The following is a 15,909-nucleotide window of genomic DNA, read 5'->3' on the forward strand; positions in this document are numbered from 1 at the left end:
CTGAGCCACCCAGGCACACCCAAAATGGAATTCCTTAGCCACAGGACCCTTGCACTGCACCATACCCTGCTTGGCGTCAGGAGCTCAGGCTGCTCCCCCTCTACTCCCCCTCTGCTCCCTACCCTGCTTGGCGTCAGGAGCTCAGGCTGCTCCCCCTCTACTCCCCCTCTGCTCCCAGCCTCAGAGCATACTTTCTGGACAGTGCAGGTGCTCAGGAAATGTTTTCTGGAAACGAGAATGAATGAATGAATGAATGAATGAATGAACGAACGAAGAAGGAATGAAACATATTATTGTGTCTCTCCCCACGGCAGTCTCTGATTCCCATCCCTCAAATCTTGTTCGAGGGGTGCCTGGCTGGCTCTGCTAGTGGAGCATGTGACTCTTGATTCTGGGGTTGTGGGTTTGAGCCCCATGTTGGATGTGGAGATTACTTAAATATCTCAGAAAAAAAAAATCTCCTCCAAGTTTGAGCAGGATGGGTTTACGGAGGCCAAGAGAGAGAGCCAGGACCAGCTTTGGAGGAAAACTCCTAAAATCAGCTGAGTCTACAGCTGGTTTTGGGGAGGTGAACAGCACCCAATCCTTTGCTTTCCTGCCCTGACACCCCCAAAGATCCCCCTATCGACTCAGAGCTCCCCATCCTCCAGGGGGAGGCCTCCCCGGCTCCCCCACCGGCCCCCACAGCATGTTCACACCCTGGCGTCCCTCCTCCGGTCAGGAGAGCCTGCCCTGTTGCCGGAATGCCAGGCGGCCACCGCCCAGCAGCTGCCCACACACGTACACACCCGCACACCCGCACACCTGCACACCTAACCTGGGGGTAACCCACTTTCCCAGGTGATGAAGAAAATCCCAGGCTCGAAGCGGCATTGGGAAGAAGCACATCCCTGCGAGGCAGACCCACCTATACTGAGACCCACCTGTGGCTTTGGCCAAGTCACCTGACAACCATCCGGCCAACACTTGTCACATGAGTCCACACCAGCGACAAATCAGGCAAGGATCCTGGGCCCTGAGACACAGCCAACATTTATTGAGCGCTACTGTGTGCTCGGGACCCGAGCTCAGCATTTTCCTTGCGTGGCCTCATTTAACCCCTGAACGGCCTGCGGTGCAGGTACCACCTGCCAGCTTGTTTATCTGTTGAGGAAACAGAGACCCCAAATGAAGAAACGAGTTATTCCTTTTCTTCTTGCTCTTCACCTGTCGCGGGACAGCCACCTGTGGGGCTTCTCTCCGTCACGGGGAGAGATGGGGACACAGCTCGTCACTTGCAGGGTTGGGGCAATGTCCAAGGAGGTGATCTGCGCTGAGCGCCTGGCACAGCGTGGGAAACAGAGGAGGCGCTGAGGGAATGGTGGTCTGAAGGGACTGTCCCCAGTGTGGGCTGTAAAATGGGACCGCTCTCCTCCTGTGGCCCTGACTTTTCAGAGCCGAAGCCATGTGGATGAAGGGAGACAGGTCCCTGGGTGCGGACCTCCCCTTGAGCAGACAACCAGGCCAAGGTGGGCCCCGATGCGGAGGGTCTCCCAGGACCACGGCCAAGGCTGAGGCCAAGCCCGAGGGTCCCTTGGGATCCCAGGGAAGTGTCTGTGTGTTAATGATTAACCCACGATCGACACCTGGCTGCCAGCCCTCTTGCCCGCTGACTCATTTTGCAAACCCTGCTCACCCTTGGGAGTGGCTTCTGCCACCTTGCCTGAGATCCCAGCCCAGAGGGGCCATGCAGCCCTGGCGTCCCCACCCGCCGCCGGGATCGGCACCCATGAGAGGCGAGCACGTGGAGGGCGCTCAGATGGAGGAGACAGCGCTGGACCCTCTGCTGACAAGTAAGGAGTGGTGGGATTTGCAGGGGTGTCGAAGGGATGGGGGTCCGGGCACCTGGTCTGCGCTCCAAATCCCCATGCGTGTGGCTTCTGGGCAGTGCCCAAGCCAGCCAGCGAGGAAAGCACCCCCAGGACAGCAGGCCCGACCTAGGTAGGTGGGTAGGTGATGCAAGGTGCCCTCCGGAGGCAGGCCCCTCCTGAGAGTAATAATGAGCACCCCAGTTTCTCCACTTGGGCACTGCTGACATTTGGGGCTGTATTGTTGCTCGTCGTGGGGGCTGTCCCGTGCACGGTGCGATGTTTGCCAGCATCCCTGGCCCCCACCCACCAGAGGCCAGTAGCACCCCACCCTTGCTTGTGACAACCCAGCTACGTCTCCAGACGCTGCCCTGCGTCCCCTGAGGGCAAGTCTCCCCGTCCCTTGGGAACCCCCGTACTGCCTGGACGGAGTGCTGAGTCAGGACGTCTAGTGAGGCCTTCAGGCTGTGATGTGCTGGAGCCTCAAGGGCCCCAAGACGGCGTCTCTGATGCCAAGGCTTTGGAGCCAGACCCCAGCGTTCGACTGGACTCTCGTTCACCCACTGGGCCACCCAGAGGAAGCTGCCTCACCTTTCTGTGCCCTGGTACCCTCATTGGTAAAGTGGGACAAGTAACAGTGTCCAGCCCAAAGGACGGGTAGGGAAGCACCTAGTGGGGGTGTATGGAGGGCTCTCGGCTCGGGGTCTGGTTTCCATCCCACTTTATGCACAGCCAAGGCCGGCTAGAGGAAGCCACCCACCAGGGGCTCTGGCGGCTGGTAGGGGCAGGGCTGTTGGGGAGCCTCCTCGCCCAACCCCTGAGCCACTCGCCGCCACCGCTGCCACCGCAGGAAGAGGGGACGTTGTGCCCGGGCTGAGAATTAGGAGGCCAGCCCGCCCCTGCCTCCAGGCCTGGCCCCCTGTACCACAGGGAGTTTCCGTCCTGAGCAACAGCACTGAGCAATCCCCTCTGCCTCACGAGACAAGCAGGGACCCTCATGGGGGTCCTGGCCTCCTGGCCGGCTGGCCCAGACCCCAGACGCTCAGGGACGGTGAATAACTAGCTCCATGTTCCTAGATCATGCGCGTCCTGCCTGTGATTCCTAGAGGGGGCCTACGGGGGGTGGGGGAGCGGGGCCCTCTGAGGGCCTTCCTGGCAGCGGGGCCGGCTGGGGACGCTGGGGGCAGGGCAGAGGTCCTTTCTGGGGCAGAGTCGACCTCTTGACTCACAGGAATTCAGCCACCAAGTCTGACTTGGATCCGTCTGCCAGCCCCACCCTCTGTCCTCTGTTTAGTACACGAATGAATGAATGAATGAATGAATGAATGAATGAATGAATGACATCACTCCATCGGCAGTGAATGGGTGGGTGGGTGAATGAGGGACAAAGCTGAAAAGCGTCCCCTGGCTCCCGGAGGAAGCTCCAGGACAGGAACACAGGCGTCCTCCCCTGCGTGACAGGAGGGGGCCCCATGCCATGCTTCCCCTTAGGGGTCAGAGGTCAGAGCCCACTGGGGTCAGCCTTGGTCCAAGCCAGAACACCCCCAGGACTGACCCTCCATCTTCAGGGTCCCCTGGGGCTCCCTTCAGGAGGTAACCTCCAAGGGCAGAGGGGGACAGAGTGAGCATTTTGCAAAAGTGAGTAAATTAGCTGGAAAAGGACTAATTTTTATTTTTGGTTTGTTCTCAAAGTGTCTGAGATTCAAGGCAGAGGGAGGAGGCATGTGAATTAGGCAATCAGATGTTTGCAGAAAAGTTCTCACTCAGCTACACGGTGTTGCCAAGTGTTTGAGATCCCCACGAGACCGGCCGAGGACCTATCTCCCGTGAGGTAGCCCTCGGGCGGCCAGGCCGGGGACACGGGGACAGTGCTTGTCACGGGGAGGCAGCCTCCCCAGAGGTCAGAGAACGGGCGGCTCCATGCACACAGAGGAGGAGGGTGGATTCCAGGAAGCACTGATTCTCAGGGCAAAGGCACGAATGCACGAGCCGTTTCACCAGGACGGTGAAGGCTGAAGGGGGGGCGACCAGAGAGGCTGCCCGGAGGAGGGGTCACGCTGGGGAAGGCCCGGGGCGCCGCTGGCTGCACCATGTACATCTGCAGGGGAGGAGCATGCAGACCTCTAGTTCAGCTCTGGGGGTTCAGACAGCAGCCTCCAGCTCTCCCGGGAGCACTCTTCAGGAGTGGGATTTCTGTCCAGCAGCTGCATAGTGAGCGATACTCCTCTGCTCACTGCACAGCCCGTGGGCTTCCATCCTGGCCCGAAGTGCCTCCCTGGCATGGCCCGGGGCTGTAATTTGAGGGATCCCCTGGGAAGACCCCTGCTTGCTGTTGGCAGCTGTACCCTTCACTAAACTCTAGGAACAGTCCCCTTGATTGTGACACTGACATCTGCAGTGGGGGAGCCGTTAGACAGACAAGGGTCAGTCACACTCTCGTGTAAATGAGGTTACACCACCCTTTGCTGGTGACTCCAGGATGAATGGAAACCAGCTCCTCTGCAGGATGTCGGACAGCTGTGGTACAGCAAGGGCTGTGGGTCCAGGGGGAGGGCCCCTGACCAGGGGTAGGGGTGCATAGCTGGCAGTGGGAGGCCACTCCCCTTCTCCAGCTGTTACCCTTTCAGGGTCAGTGTGTGGAGACTGCCTCCTAAGGTGGAGGCTGGGAAGGGGGTAGAGGGGCTGTGGGGTCTGTCCGGGGCAGGGGCTAGATCCCGGTGCTGGGTCTGCCTAGCTGGAGTGGCCTGGGACACATCAACCTTTCAACTCCGGCTTCCACTTCTGTAAAATGGGCATGTCCCCCCCACAGAGAACCGGAAGGACAGGTGCACATGCCGTGTCTTCCCGGTGAGGCTCATTGTCTGACGTCGGGCTGGGAAGGGTCTCTCTCTGGCTACAGCCCTATTTTGTCATCAGGGTGACATCCGACTCTCTACTGAGAAATTGTCTCTCTTGTAGCCAAGAGAAGTCCATGAAATGCCACCGCAGGCTCTCAGGACAAGGAGGAAGGGGCAGCTAGGAGTCTGGGGAGACCCAATGGCAAGGCGGTAGCCAGAATAAGCTGTGTCACCCCTCATCAATCAGAGGAGGGGTCCCCGACAGGAGGTTGCGAGGGCAGGGCTGCCATGGTCTCTGCCAACAGGAAATGCAGACAAATAGGAGCAGGGGTGCGGAGAGCCTGTGGGAGCTTCTATCTGCCGAGAGGAACCCAGCACAGGGGTGTCACACATCAAAAAGTGTGACGAGACACGATGGATCCACACACCCAACTGTCCCAGAGCCTCAGGGGAGCGATTTCTCTGAGTCAGATGGAGGAACCAGGTTCTGCACGCGGCGTCGGGGAAGATGGGGCAAACCTGGGCTGATGGCCACCATGGTGGTGGGTGGCGGGTGGCGAAGGCCTTCAAAGTGTCCCCAGCCCCATCGATTAGTCCTCCCGTGAACTTGCCGAGCCACGGTCTTGGCTGGCCCTTGAGAGGCAAGCGCTGTTTGCTCCGACAATTATTTCATGCAGGCTTGAAATGAAATGCTTATGTAAGAGGAGCTCTGCGACCTTGGGCAGATCACGCCCCCTCTCTGGGGCTCTTTCTTCATCTCTGTCGTGATGAGGGACTTGCACAAACAGCCACAGTGAAGGGAAAGCCTCTGTTGGTTCAGCAGCAAGGGACAGAAAAGTTATCTTTGAAAAGGTGAAAGTGATTTTCTCTCACATAAGACAAATCCAGAGGTAGGCATGTCAGGATCCCAGGACTGGTCGGGGGATTCGTGAAGTCGTCAGAGACCCGGGGTCCTTCTCTCAGGCTGCTCTGCTGTGCTCAGCAAAGGCATCCACCTCGTGACCCAAGATGGTTGCATGAGCTCAAGCCATCAGAACGGCATTCCAGCACCGGAGAGAGGAAAGGCATAGAAAGGCACTCTTCTCCCCTGGAGGTTGTTCACATACTTTCATTTGTTCCCACTGGCCCGAGTCTAGTTCCCCGGCCACAATGAGCTGCAAAGGAAGCCGGAAACATGCAGTCTTTGTTCTGGGTGGTTACATGCCAGCTAAGAATTAGGTTTTTTTAAAGGAAAGGCAAAGAAGAAATACTGGGGGACAACTGGCAGTCTGTGGCACAGGTTCAGGAGGTTCCCCAGCCCTCGTCCCGCCAGGCTACCAACCGGGCAGGTGCAGGAGCGCCGTGCCACTGTGGTCTAACACGGACAGCGCGAGCCACCGCACCCAGACTTTTCTGTTAGGTGTGTGCATGGTCATGTGGGTACAAATCTGGCGGCCCCCACAGAACGTGGGTGTCACCGCGGGTGCATTCGGTTACCCGGCAAGTGCCTCACGGACAGCTGAACGGCCTCCTCTCCTGGCGAGACCCTGCACGCACCCCCGTGAAGCCCACCCTCCCCGCCTGCAGAGTCTGTGAAACCCTGCGATTCCCATGACATGTGTCATTTTCCTGGAGCCGTAAAACAATTCCTGACCAACTGGCTCTCATCGCTTTCACACTGCATCCTGATAAGATATTTCTGTGCAAATATGCTGTATCAACATTTACCCGCAATTATGCCTCCAGGCACGGTTCATAAATCCAAGAGGATTCCCTACCCCTCACCGGCATCCCTGAGAGCGCTGTGCATGGTGCCGACGCAACAGCCGGCCGTCCTCAGGGCCTTTGCATGGCTGCCCCCTGGGCCCAGAACGTTCCTCCCCGGATGCCTGCACTACGCCCTGCCCTCCCTCCCTAGGCCTATGCACACACGTCCCTTCCTGACCTCTGTCTGTGGGAGCCCGCTCTGTGTCCTCGCAGGCTGCTTCGTTCTTCCTCAAAACTCCTTGCTCTCCAACATGGTATTGCCGCCTATCTTCTTCCTCCCGTGCAGGAATATCATTTCCACTGTGGCAAAGATTTTTACAAAGTCCTGCGCCCTCAGCGTCTGAACCGGTGCCAGGGCGGTGCTCAATAAATATTTATTGCCTGAAGTCTTCCATGTTTCTAAGTATTTTCTATTGGTCCTTAAAGACTCTCTTAAAGATGAAAAATACTTTTAATTCTCTGATCTAACAGCTCCAGGGAGATGTTCCCGGGGGGTGTAGGGCATCGGTGCGCGTGTTCTACCGGAGAGGCTGCTTTCTGGATTCCACCTCCAACAGGGTTTTAGGGTAGCTTGTCGAGATTTTTTTTTTAAGACTTACTTATTTACTTTAGGAGCTGGGGAGAAAGAAAGAGAGAGCATGGGAGAGCAGGGGTGGGTGGGCAGAAGGAGAGAGAGAATCCCAAGCAGATCCCACACTGAGCATGGAGCCCCATGTGGGGCTCAATCTCACGATGCTGAGATCATGACCTGAGCCAAAACCAAGAGTTGGACGCCCAACTGACTGAGCCATGCGGGTGTCCCCATAGCTTGCTAAGATATTTTAAATTCCACAAGAAGCATAATAATTTGGGAGGTCATACAAACAATAAGGCACAGGAAAAAATAAGATTCTGGAAGTGGGGTGGCTGCAGGTAACACCCAGCGCCCACAGAATGGCTGCTGCGGGACAGACATGGAGGGTTTGACCTCATTGTGCTCACTGCCCTCCGGGACAACGTGGGGGTAGGTGCTACGTGGATCTCCATCCCACAAGAGGAGACAGAAAAGAGCAGTGGCCCAAGATCGCCGAGTGGGCAAAGGACAAGCGGGAGCGAGTCAGCAATTTCTCTTAGCAGGTGGACCCTCCACCCCCCATGCATTTGGCCAGGCACTGGATCAAAGAATGTAGGGCTCACCTGGGGGGCACGTCATCCTGACCACCTGCCCCAGGCACCACCCCAGAGTTGTCCCTGAGACTCCCGGCAGCCAATCCCAAGAGGGGAAGAAGAATTGCTATGTGTCATCCACAAAATGAGACCACACCAGTGGCTCAGAAGGAAGATGCCTGAGACCAGTGGGCTCCTGGGCCTGACGGCAGAGGTCACTTTCCCTGAGTTGGGATCCCTGACTGCAAGCAACAGAAATCCACCGTGGTTCCCCCTCTGGAAAAGAACGGGATGGATGAAGGAAAGGCGAGCGTCCTCTCTCCTACTATCCCAAGATCTCAGCCGCTGCGCACGGCTGCCCTGCTGTCCTGAGACCATCCTCCCGCTGCCCTCCCTGGACCCGAGGCCCGGTGCTCAAGGGCCAAGCAGAATCACATGTCCTTGGCCCGACTGCCCGGGAGTCAGAGCTTCCCACCACCTCATGGAAGAGTGGGAACCCACCCACTCTGCACCCACCAGGATCACACCCAGGGGGACCCCCAAATGGGAAAAGGAGCTAGTCTTGAGGCAGCCCTCTTCCCAAAATGTCCAAAGCCCAGTCCTGAGGCCCCCTGGGAGCCGCGGGCTGTCTACCAGGGGGGGCAACTTGCATCGCAGAACGGTTCGCTCGAAACCTACTGGCTGGAGGAGCATAGTGGCCGATCAGTTTGTTTGTTTTAGTTTGTTCTCTGTTTAGTTTATCAATCAGTCCTCATGGATGAGTCCAAGCAGTGATCTGCTGTGCGGTGCTTGGAGCCTCCACCTTCCCCAGCTCTCTCACCCCCTGCTCTGCTCTGCGCCCCAGGGAGATGGCCTTTGTGGACTGTGCCTACTTGTCACTCTCTGGATTCCAACACCTGTGGCTATCAGAACAGAGGACTGGGGGGGTCTGTCCTCTGGTCTCCCCTGTAAGCAGGGGTCCCTGCCCCAAAGGCCACAGCCATCTCCTCCAGCCCAGCCTCCAGGGGTCCTGGCCTGACTCCCCCTGTTACTAGCACAGGGCTGCCTTATCTCCCCCTGCTGATCCTGCAGCCAGATCCAAGCCTCCATAAACTGTCCTTTCATTAAAACCAGTAGGGGGTGAATCATGCCCCCAAATTCCTGTGTTTGGGTCCTACCCCCCAGTACCTGGGTCAGAATGTGGCTGTGTCTGGAGCTGGGCCTTTACAGAGGTGATCAAGGTAACATGAGGTCTCTGGGGAGGCCCTGATCCCATGTGACCGGAGTCCTTATAAAGAGAGGGGAGGTCAGGACACAGACACACATGGAGGGATGACCCCGTGAGGACCCAGGGAGAGCACAGCCGTCCACACACAGGCAGAGAGGCCCCAGGGGGACCCCACCTGCCTGTGCCTGGACCCCAAGCTTCAGCCTCCAGGATGGGGGAACCATGAGTCTCAGCTGTGGGAGCCCTGCCTATGGTGTTTGCTAGAGCAGCCTGAGCAGACTCATACAAGCCCCTGTCCTAGGAGCCATCTGCTTGCTGCCAGGCCCCACGGCACCGACCACAGTAATCTCACAGCTCAAGATGGAAAGACGCTGGGCCAGGTGCTCCCTGCGTGGGCCCACCTCATCCTCATCCCTGCCCCAGAGATGGGCGCTTTGGGGCTGCTGCTTCTCCCAGGCCGTGGATGAGACAGGGAGGCTGTGCTGGAGAAGGCTGCAGAGGTGCCATCGTGAACCGCCACACCCACTATGCCAGCCAGCCCCATCTGCAGCCCACTCTCCCCTGCTTCTCCAGGTCTGAGCAGAGCCATCATCCAGAGCAAGAAGGCAGCCTCCCAGCTCACTCAAAATGCTATTAAATCCTTCGGGTTGAAGATCCAGGAGGGGGCTTGGGTGTCACCTGACCTGTCGAACTGACCCGGGCACAGGTGATGATGCCAGAGCCCTGCCCTGTGCACATGCCCCATGTGCCAAGACCACAGATGTAGTAAACATGCAGCAGAGGCCGAGCCGTGGCTGGGAGGAGCTTGTTGTGCAGGAGCCTCCCCATGCCCAGTTCTGAGGGCCCAGGCTTGTGCTAGCAGCAGGATGCCCACCCAATGGCAAGCAGGGGGTGGCAGAGTTACCATTGCAGACTGGGATCTGCCACAGCCCTCCGGCCTGCACAGGACCAGCAGCAGGCCTGCCCACCGCCCCCAGCCCCCGGCCAGCACAGCCCCCAGGCCTCAGGCCAGGGTTGCCTGATTCTCTGAGCAGGAGACTTTTAAAGCAAATGCATCACAGGGGAAGCTGAAGGGTGACCTGGGGATATGCACTTACCCTCCGCTTTTCAGGGATGCTGGAAGCCGACTCCTCATCAGAAGAGTCCCCTGAGACGACGGTGGCTTTGTGTACTGCACTGCCCAGGGCACGGTGGGCACAATGTCCTCCCAGCACTGAGCCCTTTGGAGATAACTGAGCCAGACTTTAAGTTCTCAGATTCCCTCCGAATGTCTGGGAATGCCTTATCGCGAGCGCCAGGGAGAGGAGGCTTTGTCAACAGTCCTGTCTCAGAACGCTTGTCATTTGCATTCTGTGGCCCAAGGAGGGAGGGAAGGTCGCCCAGGGAGGCTCAAAGAGCTCAGCTGAGGACATTGGGAGGGAGGGCCGGGCAGGCAGGTGTCCCCAAGGGCCGTGTGACCTGGTGTTCTCTTTCCCTGGGAATTCTGATCCCCCAACCATACCGCAGAAGAGAGTGAGGCCTGAGGACAAAACCACTCTCCCCAGCAAAAGACCCTGAGGGCCCTGGGGCCTGCCTGCCCGTTCTTCGGAGGGCCTGGCGCTCCAAGCCGTCTGATGGGCTGGGCCATCGGGCAGGGCAAGCACCCTGATCATCAGATGGCGACGTCTCAAGTTTTTGTTGGCAAAACACCTGAAAAACGCCCCAGCCTGGAGAAGCACAGGCTCCCCCAGTGACGGCAGCCTGCCTTCTTGACTGTTCTGTCTTCATGCTACCCCCAGGTGAAGAGGCATTTCGCCATCAACTCCTGAGTGGAAGCCTAATCATCTCCACCAAGGAAAGCCTGCTCACCTTTCGCCTTTTGGGGAGGGGGAGGAAGAGCCACCAGATGTGTTGAATTAGGGTCTTTGTATATAAATCTACCATCTTTGAACCGATTGAAAACATACCTGGAGCCCATAATCTCACCCCTGATTTATGGCCAAGAGCCTTGGCATCAGTGTTATTTACTCTGAAAGAAAAAAAAAAAAAAAAAAAACCAGGCTGTGTATCCTTTGATGGGGCATCGAGCGTAAATATTTGCACCATTAATTAGAGTCTGTTTAATTCAAAAAATTCAAGCAATATGAGCAGCCTCTGAGGGTAAACAGGCCGCAGGATGTTAGTCATACCTGGAAGGCTGTGAGATGAGCGTCTCCCTGAGGCCCTCCGCCTACCTCATCCCGCAAACAAACAAACAGGCAGAAGGTTGAGGAGAGGCCACGGAGCCCCAGCCGGATTCTGGACACAGCACATCAAAAGGCCTAAATAGGATGCTTCCTCTGTTGTTTCCATAGCCTTCTTATTGTTCTGGTAACAACCTGTTGAGTGAAAACAGAAGGTTGGCATGGGGTGGTGGAAAGCATTCTGGAATCAACTAGAAAGTTCTAGAATCCAATGGACTGGATTTGACAGCAGCTGTGTGGACTCGGCGAGCAGTTCGCCCAACCCTGGTATCAGTTCCTCAGCTGTAAGCGGGGACAGGATCCCATGCCTCATATGGTTGAGGCCGTACAGATGACAAATAGAGCAGATGTGTGGGTCTGGTGTGGCTGTGGTGCCCAAGAGCTCTGTGCCCACTGCTGCCCCCCTGCAGCTGGAAGAGAGCACAGCCAACAGGCCGGGGCCACGGTGGCAGCTCACAGAACCCCATCGTGCGCAGCTGCGGTGGCTGCTATTTCTGGCATCTCCCTGGATGCAGCATGCCGCCACTGGTGTTCTGCAAACCTACTTTCCGCTCAAAGGGAACCAGTTTTAGGTGGCACGAGGACTTGGGCAGCAGGGCCATGCAGCACACGGTGCAGACACGGCTCAGGCTTCTCCTCTCTTGGTCTTTTGGAGTGTGCCAAAGAGGACGTCTCGGCTTGGTGCCAGGAGGCCTGTCACCTCCACCGGGGGCAGGGTGGGGGGCACCGCTGGTGGGGTTTAGGGTCCCCAAAACATCCAGGTCCACCTGAACATTGCTGCATTTCTATTATGCTTTACTGAAGTGCCACCTTCTGCTCACGGCCAATGCTTCATCCACAGGAGCAATACTGATGAGGCTTAGGATGGGAGGACATTCTGACACATGTGGCACAAATGGCTGAACCTTGAGGACATGCTGCCAAGTGAAGTCGGTCCATCACAAAAGGACAAAACCTGTGTGATTCTGCTCGTCGGAGGTCCCTAGGGTTGTCCAGAGGCGCAGGGCAGATGGAGGGTGCTGGGCAGGAGGCGGTGGGGATGGGAAGAGTTGGTGTCTGATGGGCAGAGAGGTTCGGCTTGGGAGGATGGAAAGTTCTGGAGGTGGACGGTGGTGATGGCCACACAACAGTGTGCACGCACTTAACGCCACTGAACTGCGCGCTCAAACACGGCCGATGGTAGATGTCATGTGTATTTGACTAGAATTAAAAAATAAAAGCAACAGTGAAAAGGTTGCTGAAATGTGAAATGTGAGCTGGGTTAAAGAGAAATAGGAAGGAAATCTCCGTCTAGGAGGATCACGGCTCGGGTTCATATCGGGACGTGGGTCGTGGACGGAGGAGGTCTGGGAACATGGGGTTTCCAGCCCAGAGCGCAGGGCTCAGCAGAGGCTGCAAGTCCCCGGTCCCCACTCACTACAGTGTGGCTTCTCCTCTCTGAGCGTCAGGCTCCTCATCTGTAAGGTGGGGATGCAGTGCCGAGGGCTGATATTTATTAAGTACTTGGAACAGGGCCTGGCACCCAGTAAGTGCTTCTTAGTGCTAGTTAAATAAACAGACTCCCGAGGGGAGCAGAGGCAGGCGGCTCGCCCAGTCTGGGGGCCCCTCTGCTAGTCAAGCCCGAGGACATAGACCCCCTTCGGGTGCAGGCCCTCTGTGTCCACTGTCGGGAGCCCCTGCTGTCCACAGTGAGCAGCTGCTGGGAAGGCTGCGCTTGGGTCGCCCCAGCTCACGCTGCTTCCTCCTGGGCCTCTGAGCTCTCTGCCCAGCTTTGCTGGGGACCCTCGGACATCGTGAGAGCCTCTGCCCCCACAGGCGCTTCGGGGGGCCCCCCTGGAAGCAGCCCAAATGTCCATCATTAGGTGCACTAAACAACTGTGGCGGAGCCATCCCGTAGAATAGTTATTCCATCACAAAAGGAAACAACGTTCTGATCTGCAACACAGATTACCAAACAAATTGCCAAAAAAATCATGTATGAAGAGGACCAAGAAAAAAGGAACAGTGTAAGAGGAGCAGTCACAGAAGACCATATACTGTGTGGCTGCATGGACATGAAGTGTCCAGGTCAGGACAATCCAGAGAGGGAGAGCCCCAGACAGGCGCTTGCTGGGGCTGGGGGACCCGAAGCCGGGAGAGCTTTCATGGGGCGTGGGGCTTTACTTGGACCGATGGAAATGTTCTGGAACCTGATGGTGGCAAAGGTCTCATGACATCAAGAATGTACTAAATTGTCCGCTTTGAAATAGTTAATTTTGTGTTATGTGAATTTCGCCTTCATACAATTGTATTTTTTTCTTTGTATTTTATCGAAAGATACTCTGTCCTGCTGAGAGCAGCAGCCCAGAGCCTGGTCTGATCTGGCCATGCCTTCTGGCTCAACCCCCACTGGACCCCCGATACCTGCCACCCTGGCCTGTTTCCACTCGCTCCCCCAGCTCCCTGTCTTCTCCCAGCCTCTGCCCAAAAGCCACCCCCCCGCCCCTCTGCTGGCGTACAGGTCAGGGGCCACGGCCGGCCCTGTGCTCTGTTGGGAGCGGACTCCCTGCGTGTCAGCGTCCCACTACACAACCCTGCCTTCCTCACCTAAGGATGGTACGAATAGCAACGCCCCTCTAAACCAGCCCTACGACTCGCTAGGTTCTGGGCTGGAAGTTGGATTCTCTTTCAAGGTTTGCAAAACCCAGAGAAGCAGCCTCTGCCGAGGCCCTTGGTACAGATGCACAGACTGAGATGCCAAGAAGTAATTATCTGAGGCTGGGCCCCAGCCCCTTCGCGACCCACTGCCAGGCCCCAGGCTTGTCTCTCCAGCCTCTCACTGACTCTGGGGGACTGGGGCCTCCTCTTGCTCATTCTGCACCCCACTCCCTCCCAATGCTGAGTCGGGGCCTACCCACAGCAGGTGCTCCAAGAACCAGGTTGAATTGAAAACAGACTTCCTGAGATTACAAGAAGCATTGAAACACCCCATGACCATGTAGGTGTTCAGCGGATGAATGACGGTGGGGGCAGAGTGTATGTGACCTTTGGGCATCTCCTGGCTTATCTGAGGGTCCTCCTGGGTAACTGCAGGGGGTACACGGAGGTCTGCAGAGGGAGTGGCTTTAGGCACCGTGACACTCAGCTGGTCGAGTGAGTTCTGGCCTCTGAACCACTCCTGAGCAGCGTTTGGGAGCAATGGAGACCCCAAGTGCTATTGACTCATGCATGAGGTTGTTTAGAGTCTCTATCTATGGAGGCCTCCAGCAGCTCTAGGAGGCCCCCAGAGTCTCTAAGGGGGCCCCAGAGTCTTAAAGAGGCCCCAGAGTCTCTAGGAGGCCCCCATGTGTGATAAGGCCCAGGCGTCAGGGAGAATGAGCCTGTCCCAGCGGGCTGAGCCTCACCCTGCAAAGCCTATTTTAAAAGCAGGCCAACCCCAGGGCATGAGCACTGGCCCCAGCCTCGCCAGGGTCAGCCTTCTCTCCCTCCCTCGCCACCTCACTGAAAAGGGAAACCATGTCCCATAATTACAAGGATGGTGTGGCATGATTACCACCGTATCCTGTAATAATGGCTGTGACAAAGGCGTGCCACCTCCCCAAGCCAGTCCACTTGCCCAGCTCTGCTTTTGACATAAACATCTTCCTGACACATGGAGGGGGCTCCTGACTGCTGCATGGGGCTCCCACAAAATGGGCTGGGGAGGGGCCCTCGGTGCCCCTTCTTCCGGGACACGCTCTCCCCACTCAGGCCACACGGGAGTCCCCCTCTCCCCAGCCTGCCATCCTTCTGGCGCAGCAACATTTACCAAAATCCCAGCCAAAGTCATTCTTTGTAAAAATGAGCTGGTTCAGGTATTTACTAAAATATCTTTTTAAACTGGGTTGGCTTAAACATCATTTTAAACAGTCTGGATCTACGACCGGCTCTTCTGCATATGTTGGACTCGGCTGAAGGGTTTCACATCAGAACACAACTTAACTGGAGCCAAGGGGATGAAAAGAAGAAAAATAGCCTCAATTGGAATGAATCAACATCTATTAATGGCTGTTTAACATATTTCTGCTAATAATAATGCATTAAATAATGTGCATTTTAAGGCTGGCTAAATATATAATAGCCCATCCCTGCCCCCCAAAAGGTAAACAATGATGGTTAAAAATAGCCCTGGTACCTATTTACATTTTTTTTCCCCTGAGCCTTTTTGGTTTATAGTTCATCCTTCCAGGGGTTAGAACTCTAACATTTTCTCTGTGTATTTATACAACTGAGCTATTGCTATGTATCACATTGGCTATCAGAGTCTTCCAAGAAAAATGAGTTTTTATCTCCACTCCTGCACAACCATGGTTTGGGTCAGATGGAAAAGCTCTGTGAAATTCATGTGGCCCCAGCGAGGGCCCACAGTTCACTTGATTTCCATCCAGTTTCCTCCGCCCTCCAGGGGCAGGCATCTGGGGCACACAGCCCATGCCCCGCGGGCCTTCTGCAGACTCTTCACAGGGTGAGCCTTCGTCCACCTTGAAGAAGAAACCCCACTGGGTGCCTCCTCTCCCTAGTCCTTAGTCCAGACTGAAAACAAGATAAACACTAAAGATGACAGCAGGTGACCTTTCTCCCTCCCTGGCTGGGAGGAGGAAGGCTTGAATCTCCACTCTGGGCATTGCACTTTGGGTAGGGGGCAGGGAAGAATGTTTGGCTGGAGACATTTCTTTGTGCTTTTGCTGCTACTACCAGTGAGCATCACGCATGGGTACCAATTGCTAGCAGGCTGGCGGGGCTCAGGGAGGGCCAGTCATCCTCAAGGATGCATAGATTCCTTTCCGGTGCACAAGGTCTGGCCCCAGGGGGTGGCTGAGTCTGTCTTCACCTGGGGCAAGCACAGCCGGTGGCTTGTGGGGCGTTGTGGGCCAGGTCCCTGGCAC

General features: G+C 56.5%; 1 long non-coding RNA gene across 4 annotated transcripts; it reads right to left on the reverse strand.

The window, feature by feature from the left end:
• Nucleotides 1-839: 839 nt before the first annotated feature.
• LOC144292459 (uncharacterized) lies at nt 840-11,143 on the reverse strand. 4 transcript variants are annotated; one of them, XR_013359851.1, is made up of 5 exons: nt 10,952-11,143; nt 9,881-10,791; nt 6,609-7,045; nt 5,204-5,838; nt 840-1,143 (listed from the first exon to the last, which is right to left on the reverse strand). It is a non-coding gene; the product is annotated as an uncharacterized LOC144292459 (long non-coding RNA). The 4 variants fall into 4 exon arrangements; XR_013359850.1 differs by lacking the exon at nt 840-1,143 and having other exon boundaries at nt 1,150-5,838; nt 9,881-10,064; nt 10,730-10,791; XR_013359849.1 differs by lacking the exon at nt 840-1,143 and having other exon boundaries at nt 1,150-5,838; nt 6,609-6,730.
• Nucleotides 11,144-15,909: the final 4,766 nt, after the last annotated feature.

The sequence above is a fragment of the Canis aureus genome, chromosome 21 (genome assembly GCF_053574225.1).
Source record: "Canis aureus isolate CA01 chromosome 21, VMU_Caureus_v.1.0, whole genome shotgun sequence".
Taxonomy (NCBI): domain Eukaryota; kingdom Metazoa; phylum Chordata; class Mammalia; order Carnivora; family Canidae; genus Canis; species Canis aureus.